The sequence below is a fragment of the Arachis hypogaea genome, chromosome 16 (assembly GCF_003086295.3).
Source record: "Arachis hypogaea cultivar Tifrunner chromosome 16, arahy.Tifrunner.gnm2.J5K5, whole genome shotgun sequence".
NCBI lineage: Eukaryota > Viridiplantae > Streptophyta > Magnoliopsida > Fabales > Fabaceae > Arachis > Arachis hypogaea.
In genome coordinates, this window is record NC_092051.1 from 56646041 (window position 1) to 56663924 (window position 17884).

General features: G+C 40.4%; 1 non-coding gene across 1 annotated transcript; it reads right to left on the minus strand.

The window, feature by feature from the left end:
* Positions 1-1071: 1071 nt before the first annotated feature.
* On the minus strand, positions 1072-1175 carry LOC112760127 (small nucleolar RNA R71). Its single transcript, XR_003180580.1, has one exon. It is a non-coding gene; the product is annotated as a small nucleolar RNA R71 (small nucleolar RNA).
* Positions 1176-17884: the final 16709 nt, after the last annotated feature.

The following is a 17884-nucleotide window of genomic DNA, read 5'->3' on the forward strand; positions in this document are numbered from 1 at the left end:
CCAATTTATTTTCTGCAACTCTCAACCCAAATTCTGGATTCGCTCAACTAGAACATTCTTCTAATTAAAGTTGCTTGATCAATCAATCCCTGTGGGATTCGACCTCACTCTATTATGAGTTTTTACTTGACGACAAATTCGGTACACTTGCCGAAGGGAGATTTGTTGAGAGACAAGTTTTCCGTGCATCAAGTTTATGGCGCCGTTGCCGGGGATTGATTATTCATCAACAATGATTAAATTGGAAGATCACTAGATTGAGCATTTTTATTTTGTGAATTTTATTTTCTATTTGAGTGATTTACTTTTTGTTTTAGTTAAACTTCTTCCCTTCCCCCTCTACTCTTTTGTTTTTCTTTGTTATTTTTAATTCTGTTTGCTAACCCACTAACTGTTTGATATATTGCATCACCCACAACTAACAGTAATTCTAACACAAATACTTTCTGCACCTATCTTTTCTTGCTTGCACTTGATGGTTGTATGACAGGGTGAAAAAGCGGGGCTTCAACTTCCTTCGATTCTGAACCTGAGAGGACCTTCCTTAGATTAAGGAGGGAGGCAAGAGGAAAGAAAGTGGTTGGTGCTGAGGAAGAAGAGGAATTCTTTGAAATAAACATGGAAGACAACATGGAAAACCATCATGAAGAAGAGGATCACAACCATGGGGGAGGAAGTAGAGCAAATCATGCTGGGGAGGATAGAAGAGTTTTGGGCTCTTACATCAATCCAAACCCAGGCAATTGTGGAAGTAGCATCCAAAAGCCAACAATCCATGCCAACAACTTTGAACTTAAACCACAGCTCATCACCCTTGTTCAGAACAACTGTTCGTTTGGAGGAGGTGTTCAAGAAGACCCCAATCAACATTTGACCACCTTCCTGAGAATATGTGACACAGTGAAGTCTAATGGTGTTCATCCTAATACCTATAGACTGCTCTTGTTTCCATTCTCACTTAGGGACAAAGCAGCCAAGTGGCTGGAATCTTTCCCAAGGGAAAGCTTGACAACTTGGGAAGACGTGGTGAACAAATTTTTAGCAAGATTTTACCCTCCTCAACGAATCAACAGGCTGAGAGCTGAGGTCCAAACTTTCAGGCAACAAGATGGTGAGACTCTATATGAAGCATGGGAGAGGTTCAAGGACTTAACAAGGAGGTGTCCACCTGACATATTCAACGAATGGGTGCAGCTGCACATTTTCTATGAAGGACTCTCTTATGAGTCAAAGAAGGCCGTAGACCATTCATCTGGAGGATCTTTGAACAAGAAAAAGACTATTGAGGAAGCCATAGATGTTATTGAAACAGTAGCAGAGAATGATTACTTCTATGCTTTCGAAAGAGGGAACACAAGAGGAGTAATGGAGCTAAACAACGTAGATGCTCTGTTGGCCCAAAACAAGCTCATTACCCAGTAGCTGGCTGACCTCACTAAGAAGATGGAGATGAACCAAGTAGCAGCAATCTCTACTTCATCAACAACCCAAGAAGGAGTGAATGAAGAAGCAGAGGGGAGTCAGGAGCAAGCCAACTACATTGGGAATTCACCAAGGAAAAACTATGATCCATACTCCAAGACCTACAACCCTGGATGGAGAAACCACCCAAACTTTAGGTGGGGAAGTGAGCAAGATCAAAACTAAGACCAGAGACGTTACAACTCCAACAACAACACTTCTCCACACGCCTATCAAAACCAAAACAGCATATCTGCTCCGAATCACCCATCAATTGATGACAAGCTCTCTAAGATCGAAACCTTAATTGAAGGAGTATGCAAAGACATTCGAAACAGTAAAGCATTCAGAGAGGAAGTGTAGTCAAACATGCAGAATCAAAATGCTGCCATCAAGAAACTGGAGACACAAATCAGCTATCTGTTTAAGCAGCTTCCTAACCACAACTTTTGCTATGATGCCTATTCAAGCAAAAGGGAGGAGTGTCAAGCTATCACACTTAGGAGTGGAAAGGAACTGAAGGAACGTCCCCAAAAACCACAAGAAGAAGGCTCAAATGAAAAGGGAGAAGAGCAAGATGGAGTTCAACCTCCCACGCCAAGTCTGCAGAAAGAAAAAGGGATACCACAACTGAACATCTCAAGAGCTCCATATCCCCAGCTATTGAAGAAAAGGGAAGATGACAACCAGTTCTTGAGATTTTTGGAAATCTTCAAGAAGCTACAAATCAACATACCCTTTGCTGAAGCCATAGAACAAATGCCACTCTATGCCAAGTTTTTGAAGGAGCTAATGACTAAGAAGAGAAGCTGGAAGAACAATGAGACAGTGATACTAACCGAAGAGTGTAGTGCTATCATTCAGCAAAAACTACCCCAGAAATTGAAGGATCCTGGGAGTTTTCAGATCCCTTGTATTATAGGAGAAATCACAGTGGAGAAGGCTCTTTATGACTTAGGGGCCAGCATCAATTTGATGTCAGTAGCTATGATGAGAAAGATAAAAATTGAGGAGGCTAAACCAACAAAAATGGCCCTACAACTGGCAGACCGATCATTCAAATTCCCTCACGGGATAGTAGAGGATTTGCTGGTAAAAGTGGGAGATTTCATATTTCCAGCAGATTTTGTGGTGCTGGACATGCAGGAGGACGCCAAGACCTCCATCATCTTGGGAAGGCCATTCTTGGCCACTGCTGGAGCTGTCATTGATGTTCAGAAGGGTGACCTCACCCTGAGATTACACAATGAAAAGATGACATTCAATGTGTTCAAGGCCATGAGTTACCCACCCGAACAATTAGGGGAATGCATGAGGTTAGATGCACTTGAGGAGGAAGTGCAGGAGAATTTTGAAGAAGAAGAACCTGAAGAGGATGAGAGATTGGTGGAGGAAGAATCTGAATCAAGTGAAGAGGTGGCCACAGCAGAAATACATATACCAGATGCACCAAAGGAAGGGAACGAAAAGTCAGAAGCACCCAAACTTGAACTCAAAGCACTGCCACCCACTCTCAAATATGCATATCTAGGAGAAAATGAAAACTACCCAGTGATCATAAATTCATCCCTCAATCAAGATCAAGAGGACGAGCTACTCAAGGTGCTGCGGAGCATAAGGATGCCATTGGATGGACCCTTGCTGACTTGAAGGGAATCAGTTCAGCCATATGCATGCATAAAATACTATTAGAAGATGATGCCAAGCCATCCATTCAATCCCAAAGAAGGCTGAACCCAATCATGAAGGAAGTGGTACAGAAAGAGGTTATGAAGCTTTGGCAAGGAGGGGTCATATACCCAATTTCGGACAGCCCTTGGGTTAGCCCCATACATGTTGTGCCCAAGAAGGGAGGAATCACTGTGGTTACCAATGAGAAGAATGAGCTCATACCTACAAGGACTGTCACAGGATGGCGGATGTGCATAGACTACAGAAAACTCAATGAGGCTACACGAAAGGACCATTTTCCCCTTCCATTCATGGATCAGATGTTGGAAAGACTTGCAGGGCACGCATATTATTGTTTTCTCGACGGTTATTCAGGATATAACCAAATAGTGGTTGATCCGAGAGACCAAGAGAAAACCTCATTCACTTGTCCGTATGGAGTGTTTGCTTATAGGCACATGCCATTTGGGTTATGTAATGCTCCTGCAACTTTCCAACGCTGCATGCTTTCTATCTTTTCAGATATGATAGAAAAATTTATTGAAGTTTTTATGGATGATTTCTCGGTATTCGGAGATTCCTTTCCTAGTTGCCTACATCACCTCGCCTTGGTATTGAAAAGATGCCAAGAGACCAATTTGGTCTTGAACTGGAAAAAATGCCACTTCATGGTGACAGGAAGAATAGACCTTGGTCACGAGGTCTCTCACCAAGGCATTGAGGTTGATAGAGCTAAAGTAGAACTTATTGAAAAACTACCCCCACCCAGTGATGTCAAGGCAATTAGGAGTTTTTTAGGGCATGCTGGTTTTTACAGAAGGTTCATTAAAGATTTTTCAAAGATAGACAAGCCCTTAAGCAATCTCCTTGTATCTGATACACCATTTATCTTTGATGAAATATGCATGCTAGCATTTGCACATTTGAAAATGAGGTTATCCTCTGCTCCTATCATCTCCCCACCTGATTGGAACTTACCATTTGAATTGATGTGTGATGCATCTGATTTTGCAGTTGGGGCAGTGTTAGGACAAAGGAAAGATAACTTAGTTTGTGTGATATACTATGCTAGCAAAGTCCTTAATGAAACTCAAAGAAATTATACCACAACTGAAAAGGAGTTGCTAGCAATAGTTTTTGCATTTGACAAATTTAGATCATACCTCATTGGTGCTAAAGTGATTGTCTTTACAGATCACACAGCACTTAAATATTTGTTTGCCAAGTAAGAATCAAAGCCAAGACTAATAAGGTGGATCTTACTGTTGCAGGAATTTGATATTGAAATCAGAGACAAGAAAGGAGTGGAGAACAGGGTGGCAGATCACCTATCCAGAATCCCTCATGATCAAGGTGGAGGAAATGATACAAATGTGAATGAACTCTTCCCCGATGAGCAGTTGATGATAGTTCAAAAAGCACCATGGTTTGCAGATATTGCAAATTTCAAGGCAACTGGGGTATTACCTCCAGGGATCAATAAACATCAAAAAAGGAAGCTCATGAATGATGCAAAATACTTTGTCTGGGACGAGCCATATCTCTTCAAGAAATGTTCAGATGAAATCCTTAGAAGATGTGTTTCGGAAGAAGAAGGAAGAGAAGTTCTGTGGAATTGCCACAGTTCATGTTATGGCGGGCACTTTGGAGGGACAGAACTGCCGCAAAGGTGTTACAAAGCAGATTCTTTTGGCCCACCCTTTTCAAGGATGCCAAGGAACTAGTAAAAAGCTGCAATGAATACCAAAGATCTGGAAACCTGCCCAAAAGAAACGCCATGCCACAAATTTTCATCTTGGAACTGGAACTGTTTGATGTGTGGGGAATAGATTTCATGGGACCATTCCCAACCTCATATGCAAACAAGTACATCCTGGTAGCAGTGGATTATGTTTCCAAGTGGGTAGAGGCAATGGCAACCCCAACTAATGATAACAAGGTAGTCATGAACTTCCTCAGGAAAAATATCTTTAGCCGGTTTGGAGTCCCAAGATGCCTCATCAGTGACGGAGGGAGCCACTTTTGTAACAAACCACTAGAAGCTCTCCTCCTACGATATGGGGTAAAACACAAAGTAGCCACACCTTACCATCCTCAAACAAGTGGGCAAACTGAGATATCCAACAGAGAGCTGAAGAGGATCCTGGAAAAGACTGTGGGTGCATCTAGAAAGGATTAGTCAAAGAAGTTGGATGATGCTCTTTGGGCATACAGAACAGCATTCAAAACTCCACTTGGAATGTCTCCATATCAACTGGTCTATGGGAAGGCTTGTCATTTACCACTGGAGCTGGAGCACAAAGCTCTCTGGGCTATCAAGATACTAAATTTTGACAGCATTGCTGCTGGTGCAAAAAGGATCTTACAGCTGCAAGAGATGGAGGAATTCAGGTCACAAGCCTATGAAAACACTAAGATGTATAAAGAAAAAGCAAAGAGAAAACATGACATGCATCTTGCGCCCAGAAGTTTTGAAAAGGGGGAGCGAGTACTCCTTTACAATTCTAAATTAAGGCTGTTCCCAGGAAAACTCAAGTCAAGGTGGTCCGGACCTTTCATGGTTACGAAAGTATCACCATATGGCCACATCGAAATCATGGATGAAGGTTCAGAGAGGACTTTTACAGTGATGGACAAAGACTCAAGCATTATCTGGGCAACATGGGGGAAAACCCCAGAGTAAAGTACCATCTCAAGTAATTAAGGACTCGTCGAGCTAGCGACGATAAAAGAGCGCTCTGTTGGGAGGCAACCCAACCTCAGGTAGTTTCACTTTCATCTTTATTTCAATAAAAAAATCACAAGTCATTTCCCCTGTATTGTAAGGAACTAAGTTTGGTGTTCCACACCAGAACAATCCAAGAGTGATGGTGTAATTCTAAGTTTGGTGTTCCACCAAAGGACATTGGTTAGAATTACACTCCACTCCAGAAGAACATTGCTAGCTCCATCCAATCAAGAGAAACCACTTAGATATAGTTAGACTATATGTTATCATTGTTTTGTTGACAACAAGATATGGGGTTCTCTGCATATGTGCAATGTTTGGACTGGGCAAGGAACTAAGTTTGGTGTTCACACACCAAATTGAGTTCAAAAAGCACCAGCATACATGCAAGCTAACTATGTCTCAAGTGCTTTGGGAACAAGCAACTTCCAGTAACCTTGCAGGAACCTTGTGAGGAAATGGTGCACTTCCACCCAAAGAAGCTAGGCAGCAAAAACTAGGATGATGACAAAGAGAGAGGGCAACCAGAAATCATCACCCAAAGGTTGTATTGTTACTTAATTCCATTGTATTCAGAATTGTTGAAAGTTGGAAGTCCGAATGCACTTTTGATTTGTAGTTACTCGTAGTTGAACCCTTTTTAAATTCTGTCTTTTAAGTTCTGAATAGGTCTATGTGTGCTAGTCTTTATGTCACTGCATCCTCCTTAACTTACTTGTATGTTTGTCCCTTTTTAATCAAATGAAGAGAGAATGTTCATGTTTTAAAAGACCAGAGTGGAATTCACACTATGGAGTACATTCATGAGTTTGTCGTATGATCATAAGTTAGCTAAGTTGGTTCAACCATAAGGTGGGATGACAACTATCTGGCCTGAATACTTTGCTTTGAATATACTCATGAGACTAAGTATATGACAAGATCCTAATAAGAGAAAGAGAAAAGAATAATGAAAGTGGAAAAATAAAAGAAAAAGAGTAAGCAATAAGGCTAGGCACCAATGGTTTTGATCTTAAGATATGTGTCTGTGGTGTTCCTGTGTGAGGGATCTACTTGGATGAATAAGCTCTAAGGGGTGCTTTATCACCTGGTAACTTGGGTTAACTAACCCGGAATTATCAGCTGAAAGTCCATTATCAAGAGTAACCCTCACCACAGAGCATTTAGTAACCCAAAGAGGTGCTGGACACCAAGGTCTCAAGAAAGAAAATAAATGAACTATATGCCTGTGGTGTGTATGTATGGGGGAGAGACTTGAGGGAGTAAGTCCTTAGGGGTGCTTCAACACCTAGCACCTTGAACCAACTGGTTCGGGAGTGTTGGCTGAAAGCTTATCTTAAAAAGTTGCCCCCTTACAGAGCACTTAGCCTAAGAACACCAATAAGCTCTGAAATGACAATAAAGGGATCAATGAATAAAAGTCTCATGGGATGTAAGCAAAGTGAGTGTTTTAAGACATGATAAAGGTCTGAAAGCCAGGAATGAACCTAAGTTGCTATGCATGAAACCACCATAAAATCAGTGATATGACTTCCACAAGAATGACTCATTCCTCTGGATATTCCATTCATCATTCTCTTGTTCCAGTACTTGCTTAGTGGTGCACGAATTGTGAATCACACTTTTCACAACGCGTACCACTAACCAGCAAGTGCACTGGGTCGTCCAAGTAATACCTTACGTATGAAAGGGTCGAATCCCACGGAGATTGTTAGTTTGAGTACAAGATTTAAAATTTTTAGATCTAATGCTCCTTGTTTTCGAAAAATTTGGAGGGAAAACACCAAGGAACACCAAACTTAAAAATTTTAAGATCAAGACACAAGGAAAACTCAAGAACACTTTGAAGACTCACAAGAACACAAGAACATGAAGAAAGAACACCAAACTTAAAATTTTTAGAAAACCAAACCAAAATTTTCGAAAACCAAAGGGAAATCAACAAGAAAACACCAAACTTTAAGTTTGGCACAAAATTTAATAGAGAAAATATTATTTATGAAAAAGAAGGTTTTGAAAAGAATATAAAAGACTCTAACCCAATTACCAAGAACACAGATTAACGCTCTAGCCAAATGAGTTATGGGACTTTCAAAAATTTTAAGAAAGATTATTTTTGAAAACACCAAACTTAAAGTTTGGCACAGGATTTAATAGAAAAATTATTTTTGAAAAAGGTTTTAAAAAATATGATAGCCAATTATCATGAACATAAACACCACGTTCTAAATAACTGAGCTATAAGTTTAAAGTATTTTAACAAGGGATAAATAATAAAAGACTCTAAACCAAAAAAAAAGAAAGATTTTTCCTAATCTAAGCAACAGAATAATCCGTCAGTTGTTCAAACACGAACAATCCCCGGCAACGGCGCCAAAAACTTGGTGCATAAAATTGTTACTCTCTTACAATTTCGCACACATGACCAGCAAGTGCACTGGGTCGTCCAAGTAATACCTTACGTGAGTAAGGGTCGAATCCCACGGAGATTGTTGGTTTGAAGCAATCTATGGTTATCTTGTAAATCTTAGTCAGGAAGTCAATTATGTTTATCAGTTGAATTGTGAATGACTGAGAGAGCATAAATTAAAGGTTACTTGTTATGCAGTAATGGAGAATATGTTGGAGTTTTGGAGATGCTTTGTCTTCTGAATCTCTGCTTTCCTCTGTCTTCTGATTCACGCACGCACGTCCTCCTATGGCAAGCTGTGTGTTGGTGGATCACCGTTGTCAATGGCTACCTTCCATCCTTCCAGTGAAAACTACGCTCACGCGCTCTGTCACAGCACGGCTAATCACCGGTTGGTTCTCGATCCGGTTGGAATAGGATTTACTATCCTTTTGCGTCTGTCACTAACGCCCCTCCTTCAGGAGTTTGAAGCTCGTCACAGTCATTCAATCCTTGAATCCTACTCGGAATACCACAGACAAGGTTTAGACTTTCCGGATTCTCATGAATGCTGCCATCAGTTCTAGCTTATACCACGGAGATTCTGATTAAGAGATCTCAGAGATACTCATTCAATCGGATATAGAACGGAGGTGGTTGTCAGGCACACGTTCATGGGTTGAGGAAGGTGATGAATGTCACTGATCATCACCTTCATCACAGTTAAGCGCGAATGAACATCTTAGATAGGAACAAGCGTGTTTGAATAGAAAACAGAAATACTTGCATTAATTCATCGAGACACAGCAGAGCTCCTCACCCCCAACAATGGGGTTTAGAGACTCATGCCATCAGAGAATACAAAGTTTAGATCTGAAATGTCATGAGATACAAAATAAGTCTCTAAAAGTTGTTTAAATACTAAACTAGTAGCCTAGGGTTACAAAATATGAGTGGACTATGATGGATGATGCAGAGGTCCACTTCTGGGGCCCACTTGGTGTGTGCTGGGGCTGAGATTTAAGTGAGTCACGTGCAGAGGCCATTTGTGGAGTTGAACACCAGTTTTTATGCCAGTTTGGGCGTTCAACTCCAGTTTTTGATCCTTTTCTGGCGCTGGACGCCAGAATTGGGCAGAGAACTGGCGTTGAACGCCAGTTTACGTCGTCTATCCTTGTGCAAAGTATGGACTATTATATATTGCTGGAAAGCCCTGGATGTCTACTTTCCAATGCAATTGGAAGCATGCCATTTTGAGTTCTGTAGCTCCAGAAAATCCAATTTTAGTGCAGGGAGGTCAGAATCCAACAGCATTAGCAGTCCTTTTTCAGCCTGAATCAGATTTTTGCTCAGCTCCTTCAATTTCAGCCAGAAAAATACCTGAAATTACAGAAAAACACACAACTCATAGTAAAGTCCAGAAATATGAATTTTTCCTAAAAACTACTAGAAATAGACTAAAAACTAACTAAAACATACTCTAAACTATATGAAATTATCCCCAAAAAGCGTATAAAATATCCGCTCATCACAACACCAAACTTAAACTGTTGCTTGTCCTCAAGCAACTAGACAAATAAAATAGAAGACTAGTAGGTTGAGAAGCAATAATATCTCAGCGTTTCAAACGCCTGCAGGCACTCTGTGTCAAACACAAATGGCGTGTCAGCAGCTAGCAGATTGCTTAGAGGTTTTGCGATTTTTGAAAAATCCTTTATAAACCTCCTATAGAATCCTGCATGCCCCAAAAAGCTTCTGATTGCCTTAACATTGGCAGGTGGTGGTAATTTTTCAATTACCTCTATTTTTGCTTGATCCACCTCTATTCCCTTGTTTGAGATTTTATGCCCAAGAACAATTCCTTCAGTCACCATGAAGTGACACTTTTCCCAGTTTAAAACTAGGTTGGTTTCTTGGCATCTTTTCAGAACAAGTTTTAGGTGATCAAGACAGGAGCTGAATGAGTCTCCATATACTGAGAAGTCATCCATGAAGACTTCCAGAAATTTTTCCACCATATCAGAGAAAATAGAGAGCATGCATCTCTGGAAGGTTGCAGGTGCATTGCATAGCCCAAAGGGCATCCTTCTATAAGCAAACACTCCGGATGGACATGTGAATGTTGTTTTCTCTTGATCCTGGGGATCTACTGCAATCTGGTTATAGCCTGAGTAGCCATCCAAAAAGCAGTAATAATCATGACCTGCTAGTCTCTCTAGCATCTGGTCTATGAATGGTAAAGGAAAATGATCCTTTCTGGTGGCTGTATTGATCCTTCTATAGTCAATACACATGCGCTACCCTGTAACTGTTCTTGTGGGAACCAGTTCATTTTTTTCATTATGAATCACTGTCATGCCTCCTTTTTTTGGGACGACTTAAACAGGACTCACCCAGGGGCTATCAGAAATAGGATAAATAATCCCAGCCTCTAGTAATTTGGTGACCTCTTTCTGCACCACTTCCTTCATGGCTGGATTTAGCCTCCTCTGTGGTTGAACCACTGGTTTGGCATTATCCTCCAATAGGATTTTGTGCATGCATCTAGCTGGGCTTATGCCCTTAAGGTCACCTATGGACCACCCAAGAGCTGTCTTGTGTGTCCTTAGCACTTGAATAAGTGCTTCCTCTTCCTGTGATATTAAAGCAGAGCTTATGATCACTGGAAAAGTGTCACCTTCTCCCAGAAATGCGTATTTCAAGGATGATAGTAGTGGCTTGAGCTCGGGTTTAGGAGGTTTTTCCTCTTTCAGAAGAAAGTTCAGAGGCTCTTTCATGTCCTCTGAATCCTCCAAATCAGGCTGAACATCTTTAAAGATGTCTTCCAACTCTGATTCGAGACTCTCAGCCATGTTGATCTCTTCTACCAAAGAGTCAATGAGATCAACTTTCATGCAGTCTGTTGATGTGTCTGGATGCTGCATGGCTTTGACAGCGTTCAACTTAAACTCATCATCATTGACTCTCAGGGTTATTTCCCCCTGTTGGACATCAATGAGGGATCGTCCAGTTGCTAGGAAGGGTCTTCCTAGAATGAGAGTAGCACTCTTGTGCTCCTCCATTTCCAGCACAACAAAGTCAGTGGGAACGGCGAATGGCCCAACTCTGACAATCATGTCCTCAATCACGCCTGATGGGTATTTAGTGGAACCATCAGCAAGTTGGAGACATATCCGGGTTGGTTTAACTTCTTCAGTTAAGCCAAGCTTCCTGATAGTGGATGCAGGTATCAGGTTGATGCTTGCCCCAAGATCGCATAAAGCTGTCTTGGTGCAATCACCTTCTAATATGCATGGTATCAGAAAACTCCCAGGGTCTTTAAGCTTTTCAGGAAAGCTTTTCAGAATGACTGCACTGCATTCTTCAGTGAGGAGAACTCTTTCTGTTTCTCTCCACTCCTTTTTATGACTCAAGATCTCTTTCATGAACTTGGCATAAGAAGGTATTTGCTCAAGTGCCTCTGCAAATGGAATCTTTATTTCAAGAGTCCTTAGATAACCTGCAAAGCGAGCAAATTGCTTATCCTGCTCCTCTTTCCGGAGTTTTTGAGGATAAGGTATCTTGGCTTTATATTCCTCAACCTTAGTAGTTAAAGGAGCCTTTTTAGAGGGGTTATTATCAGCACTTGTGTGTGTCTGATCCCTCACTGGCAATTGAGTGCCAGAGTCAGAAGCTGGAGTGACGTTAGACGCCAGCTCACTGTCTGTTCCTGGCGCCTGAACGCCAGAAATGTACCCATTTTGGGCGTTCAACGCTGGATTCTGCCCCATTTGGGCGTTCAACGCCAGATTCTTGCCCATTTCTGGCATTGAACGCCAATCCTGCCTTGTTTCTGGCGCTGAACGCCAGTTTTGGGCATGGTCTGGGCGTTCAGCGCCAGCCTTCCACCCATTTTCTGGCGTTTTAGTGCCAGAATTATTTTTCCCTGGGCTCTTACTGTCCTCAGGTGAATCTTTGGTGGGTCGCTCATTTCTTGAATTTTTGATGCCTTGAGGTGGGGTATTTAATTTTTTCCCACTTCTTAATTGAACTGCTTGGCATTCTTCTGCTATTTGCCTTGATAGCTGCTGCTTTGTTTGCTTAAACTGTTCGTCCATATGTATATTAGCTATCCTTGTCTCCTGTAGCCTGTCTTTGAATTCAGCTAGCTGCTTTGTTAGAAAATCCAATTGCTGATTGAATTCAGCAGCTTGTTTTACAGTACTGAATTCATCAGTTACTGTTTTAACCTCTTCATTCATGGAAGGGTTGCTGCTTAGATACAGATGCTGATTCCTGGCAACTGTATCAATGAGCTCTTGAGCTTCTTCAATTGTCTTTCTCATGTGGATAGATCCACCAGCTGAGTAATCTAAAGACATCTGAGCTCCTTCTGCAAGCCCATAGTAGAAGATGTCTAACTGAACCCACTCTGAAAACATTTCAGAGGGGCATTTTCGTAGCATCTCTCTGTATCTCTCCCAGGCATCATAAAGAGATTCATTATCTCCTTGTTTAAAGCCTTGGATGTCCAGCCTTAGTTGTGTCATCCTTTTTGGAGGGAAATATTGATTCAGGAATTTTTCTGTCAGCTGTTTCCATGTTCTTATGCTGGCCTTAGGTTGGTTATTTAACCACCTCTTGGCTTGATCTTTTACAGCAAATGGAAACAGTAATAGTCTGTAGACATCCTGATCTATTTCCTTGTCATGTACTGTGTCAGCAATTTGTAAAAATTGTGCCAGAAACTCTGTAGGTTCTTCCTGTGGAAGACCGGAATACTGGCAACTTTGCTGCACCATGATAATGAGCTGAGGATTCAACTCAAAGCTACTGACTCCAATGGAGGGTATGCAGATGCTACTTCCATATGAAGCAGTAGAGGGGTTAGAATATGACCCCAGAGTCCTCCTGGACTGTTCATTTCCACTTATGTCCATGACGGATCTATGGATATAACTTGGACTGATTTACCTTTTTATTTATTTTATTTTATAAGAAGTAAATACTTAAATAAAATAAAATAACTAAAAAGAATTTGAATTTTGAAGTTAAAAAAAAATTTATTTTTCGTTTATAAAAAAAAGAAATTAATTAGTTAAAAAAAAGAAATTTTTTTGAAAAAGAGGGAAGATATTTTCGAAAATTAGAGAGAGGGAGAGTTAGTTAGGTGGTTTTGAAAAAGTTAAGAAACAAACAAAAAGTTAGTTGGTTAGTTGAAACAAATTTTGAAAAGATAAGAAGTTAGGAAGTTAGAAGAGATATTTTGAAAAGATATTTTTGAATTTAGTGAGGAGAGAGAAAAACAATAAGATAGTACAAGATTTAAAATTTTTAGATCTAATGCTCCTTGTTTTCGAAAAATTTGGAGGGAAAACACCAAGGAACACCAAACTTAAAAATTTTAAGATCAAGACACAAGGAAAACTCAAGAACACTTTGAAGACTCACAAGAACACAAGAACATGAAGAAAGAACACCAAACTTAAAATTTTTAGAAAACCAAACCAAAATTTTCGAAAACCAAAGGGAAATCAACAAGAAAACACCAAACTTTAAGTTTGGCACAAAATTTAATAGAGAAAATATTATTTATGAAAAAGAAGGTTTTGAAAAGAATATAAAAGACTCTAACCCAATTACCAAGAACACAGATTAACGCTCTAGCCAAATGAGTTATGGGACTTTCAAAAATTTTAAGAAAGATTATTTTTGAAAACACCAAACTTAAAGTTTGGCACAGGATTTAATAGAAAAATTATTTTTGAAAAAGGTTTTAAAAAATATGATAGCCAATTATCATGAACATAAACACCACGTTCTAAATAACTGAGCTATAAGTTTAAAGTATTTTAACAAGGGATAAATAATAAAAGACTCTAAACCAAAAAAAAAGAAAGATTTTTCCTAATCTAAGCAACAGAATAATCCGTCAGTTGTTCAAACACGAACAATCCCCGGCAACGGCGCCAAAAACTTGGTGCATAAAATTGTTACTCTCTTACAATTTCGCACACATGACCAGCAAGTGCACTGGGTCGTCCAAGTAATACCTTACGTGAGTAAGGGTCGAATCCCACGGAGATTGTTGGTTTGAAGCAATCTATGGTTATCTTGTAAATCTTAGTCAGGAAGTCAATTATGTTTATCAGTTGAATTGTGAATGACTGAGAGAGCATAAATTAAAGGTTACTTGTTATGCAGTAATGGAGAATATGTTGGAGTTTTGGAGATGCTTTGTCTTCTGAATCTCTGCTTTCCTCTGTCTTCTGATTCACGCACGCACGTCCTCCTATGGCAAGCTGTGTGTTGGTGGATCACCGTTGTCAATGGCTACCTTCCATCCTTCCAGTGAAAACTACGCTCACGCGCTCTGTCACAGCACGGCTAATCACCGGTTGGTTCTCGATCCGGTTGGAATAGGATTTACTATCCTTTTGCGTCTGTCACTAACGCCCCTCCTTCAGGAGTTTGAAGCTCGTCACAGTCATTCAATCCTTGAATCCTACTCGGAATACCACAGACAAGGTTTAGACTTTCCGGATTCTCATGAATGCTGCCATCAGTTCTAGCTTATACCACGGAGATTCTGATTAAGAGATCTCAGAGATACTCATTCAATCGGATATAGAACGGAGGTGGTTGTCAGGCACACGTTCATGGGTTGAGGAAGGTGATGAATGTCACTGATCATCACCTTCATCACAGTTAAGCGCGAATGAACATCTTAGATAGGAACAAGCGTGTTTGAATAGAAAACAGAAATACTTGCATTAATTCATCGAGACACAGCAGAGCTCCTCACCCCCAACAATGGGGTTTAGAGACTCATGCCATCAGAGAATACAAAGTTTAGATCTGAAATGTCATGAGATACAAAATAAGTCTCTAAAAGTTGTTTAAATACTAAACTAGTAGCCTAGGGTTACAAAATATGAGTGGACTATGATGGATGATGCAGAGGTCCACTTCTGGGGCCCACTTGGTGTGTGCTGGGGCTGAGATTTAAGTGAGTCACGTGCAGAGGCCATTTGTGGAGTTGAACACCAGTTTTTATGCCAGTTTGGGCGTTCAACTCCAGTTTTTGATCCTTTTCTGGCGCTGGACGCCAGAATTGGGCAGAGAACTGGCGTTGAACGCCAGTTTACGTCGTCTATCCTTGTGCAAAGTATGGACTATTATATATTGCTGGAAAGCCCTGGATGTCTACTTTCCAATGCAATTGGAAGCATGCCATTTTGAGTTCTGTAGCTCCAGAAAATCCAATTTTAGTGCAGGGAGGTCAGAATCCAACAGCATTAGCAGTCCTTTTTCAGCCTGAATCAGATTTTTGCTCAGCTCCTTCAATTTCAGCCAGAAAAATACCTGAAATTACAGAAAAACACACAACTCATAGTAAAGTCCAGAAATATGAATTTTTCCTAAAAACTACTAGAAATAGACTAAAAACTAACTAAAACATACTCTAAACTATATGAAATTATCCCCAAAAAGCGTATAAAATATCCGCTCATCACTTAGGGACAAGCAAGCTTTAAGTTTGGTGTTGTAATGCCAGGGCATCTTGGCCAGTTTCACTGACCTTTTCTTTACTATTTTTAGGGGAGTTTCATGCATTTCTTTAGGAAATAAGCTAGTTTTGGGTAGATATTCACCTACACCTTGATTCAAGCATACATTGTGAATTTTACATTATTTCATGAGGATTTTGCATGAATTTAGTGACAAATTGTATGCTGCATTACCCATGACTTGGACTAGAACTTTGATGCACTCTGTTGCTTGATTTCAAGACCAAAGGAAGCAAGGAAAGGGAGGTAACTTGCAAAGTTAATGAGAAAAGTGATTGCCAATAACACTCTCAAAGCCATCATTGTCCACGTTAAGAGTCACGTTAACTAAGTTAACGTGCACTCTAACGTGGAGAAGGGAAGTTGAGCCAACGTTAGTGACACTTAACATTGTCACTAACGTTGGCAAACACTCGTGAGTGGCCACGTTAGAGCCCACGTTAACCTAGTTAACGTGGCCTCTAACGTTAAAGGGGGAAGAGAAGCCAACGTTAGTGACATTCAACATTGTCACTAACGTTGGCCTAAGGATGCAACACACCACGTTAACTCCCACGTTAACTTGGTTAACGTGGGAGCTAACGTAAGAAGTGAGAGTTGTCGACAACGTTAGTGACACTCAACATCGTCACTAACGTTGAAAGCAACCACACAACCCCCCAAGGAGCAACGTTAACTTCCACGTTAACTTAGTTAACGTGGAAGCTAACGATGAGGAATGAATGATGAGCCAACGTTAGTGACACTCAACATTGTCACTAACGTTGGGATGGCTAAGAATGGCCACGTTAGAAGCCATGTTAACCTAGTTAACGTGGACTCTAACGTGAGATCTAGGGGCACATTGGAACGTTAGTGACAATGTTGATTGTCACTAACGTTCTCGAAGTTTGGCAAAGCCACGTTAGAAGCCACGTTAACCTAGTTAACGTGGGCTTTAACGTGAAGCAAAAAGATGCACACTGGAACGTTAGTGACAATGTTGAGTGTCACTAACGTTCTCAAAGGTTGGCAAGGCCACGTTAGAAGCCACGTTAACCTAGTTAACGTGGGCTCTAACGTGAGGCAAAGGGGTACATTGGAACGTTAGTGAAAATGTTAAGTGTCACCAACGTTCTCGAACTTATACTTTCACTAAATGTTAACACCCCTAACGCCCTGAGCTAAAGTCTCTGCCCACTTAGCACTTTTTCTCTGCAAGTAAAGCCAAGCCCAAATGAAGAAAAGAATTGCTTCAAACTCAAGATCCAAAGGCCCAAGACTTGAAGAGCAAACTAGAAGCTGAGAAGAGTAGTATATATAGGAGTAGCTTTGAATTGTTAAAGGAGTTCTGGAGGCAAAAAAATGAGAACTACTCTCTGTATTTTACTTTCTCTGCATTTTCTAGTTTTATGATGTATTCTCCATCTTTGTTTTCATTTTCTAGAGCTACGAACAACTAAACCCATTTCATTGGGTTAGGGAGCTCTGTTGTAATTTGATGGATCAATACTAATTTTCATTATTCTTCTTCTATCTTTTCTCTTGATTTTACTTGAAAGCTTTCGATCTTCATCCCATTGAGTAGTTATCTTGGAAAAGAAGCTATTCAAACTTGGATCTCTTTTGAACCTTGAAAGAGGAATGAAGAGATCAAGCTAGACATGCTTTCTCATGTTGGACCAAATTGGGTTTGGATGGGTATGTGACTATAACCCTCTCAATACTTGATTTGGGAAATGCATGTGGTATAATCAGTGGCCATACTTCATCTCTTCTCATGAGCAATTGACCAAGGAATTGGCTATTGATCAAGACTTGAGAGATTGAATTGCAAGAAATTGTAATTCAATCAATTAAGATTGCCAAGGAGATCAATGAGTGCATTGATTGAGGAAGAGATGAAAATGAACTTGATCTGGAGAATTGCAACATCTCCTAAGCCCAATGAACTCCCCATCTTTGATCTTACCCATTCTCTTTAATTTCTGCCATTTACTTTTATGAGCAAATCCCCCATTCCCATTTACGATTCTGCAATTTATCTTCAGTCATTTACTTCCAGTCCTTTAATTCTAGCATTTACTTTTCTGTTATTTACATTCC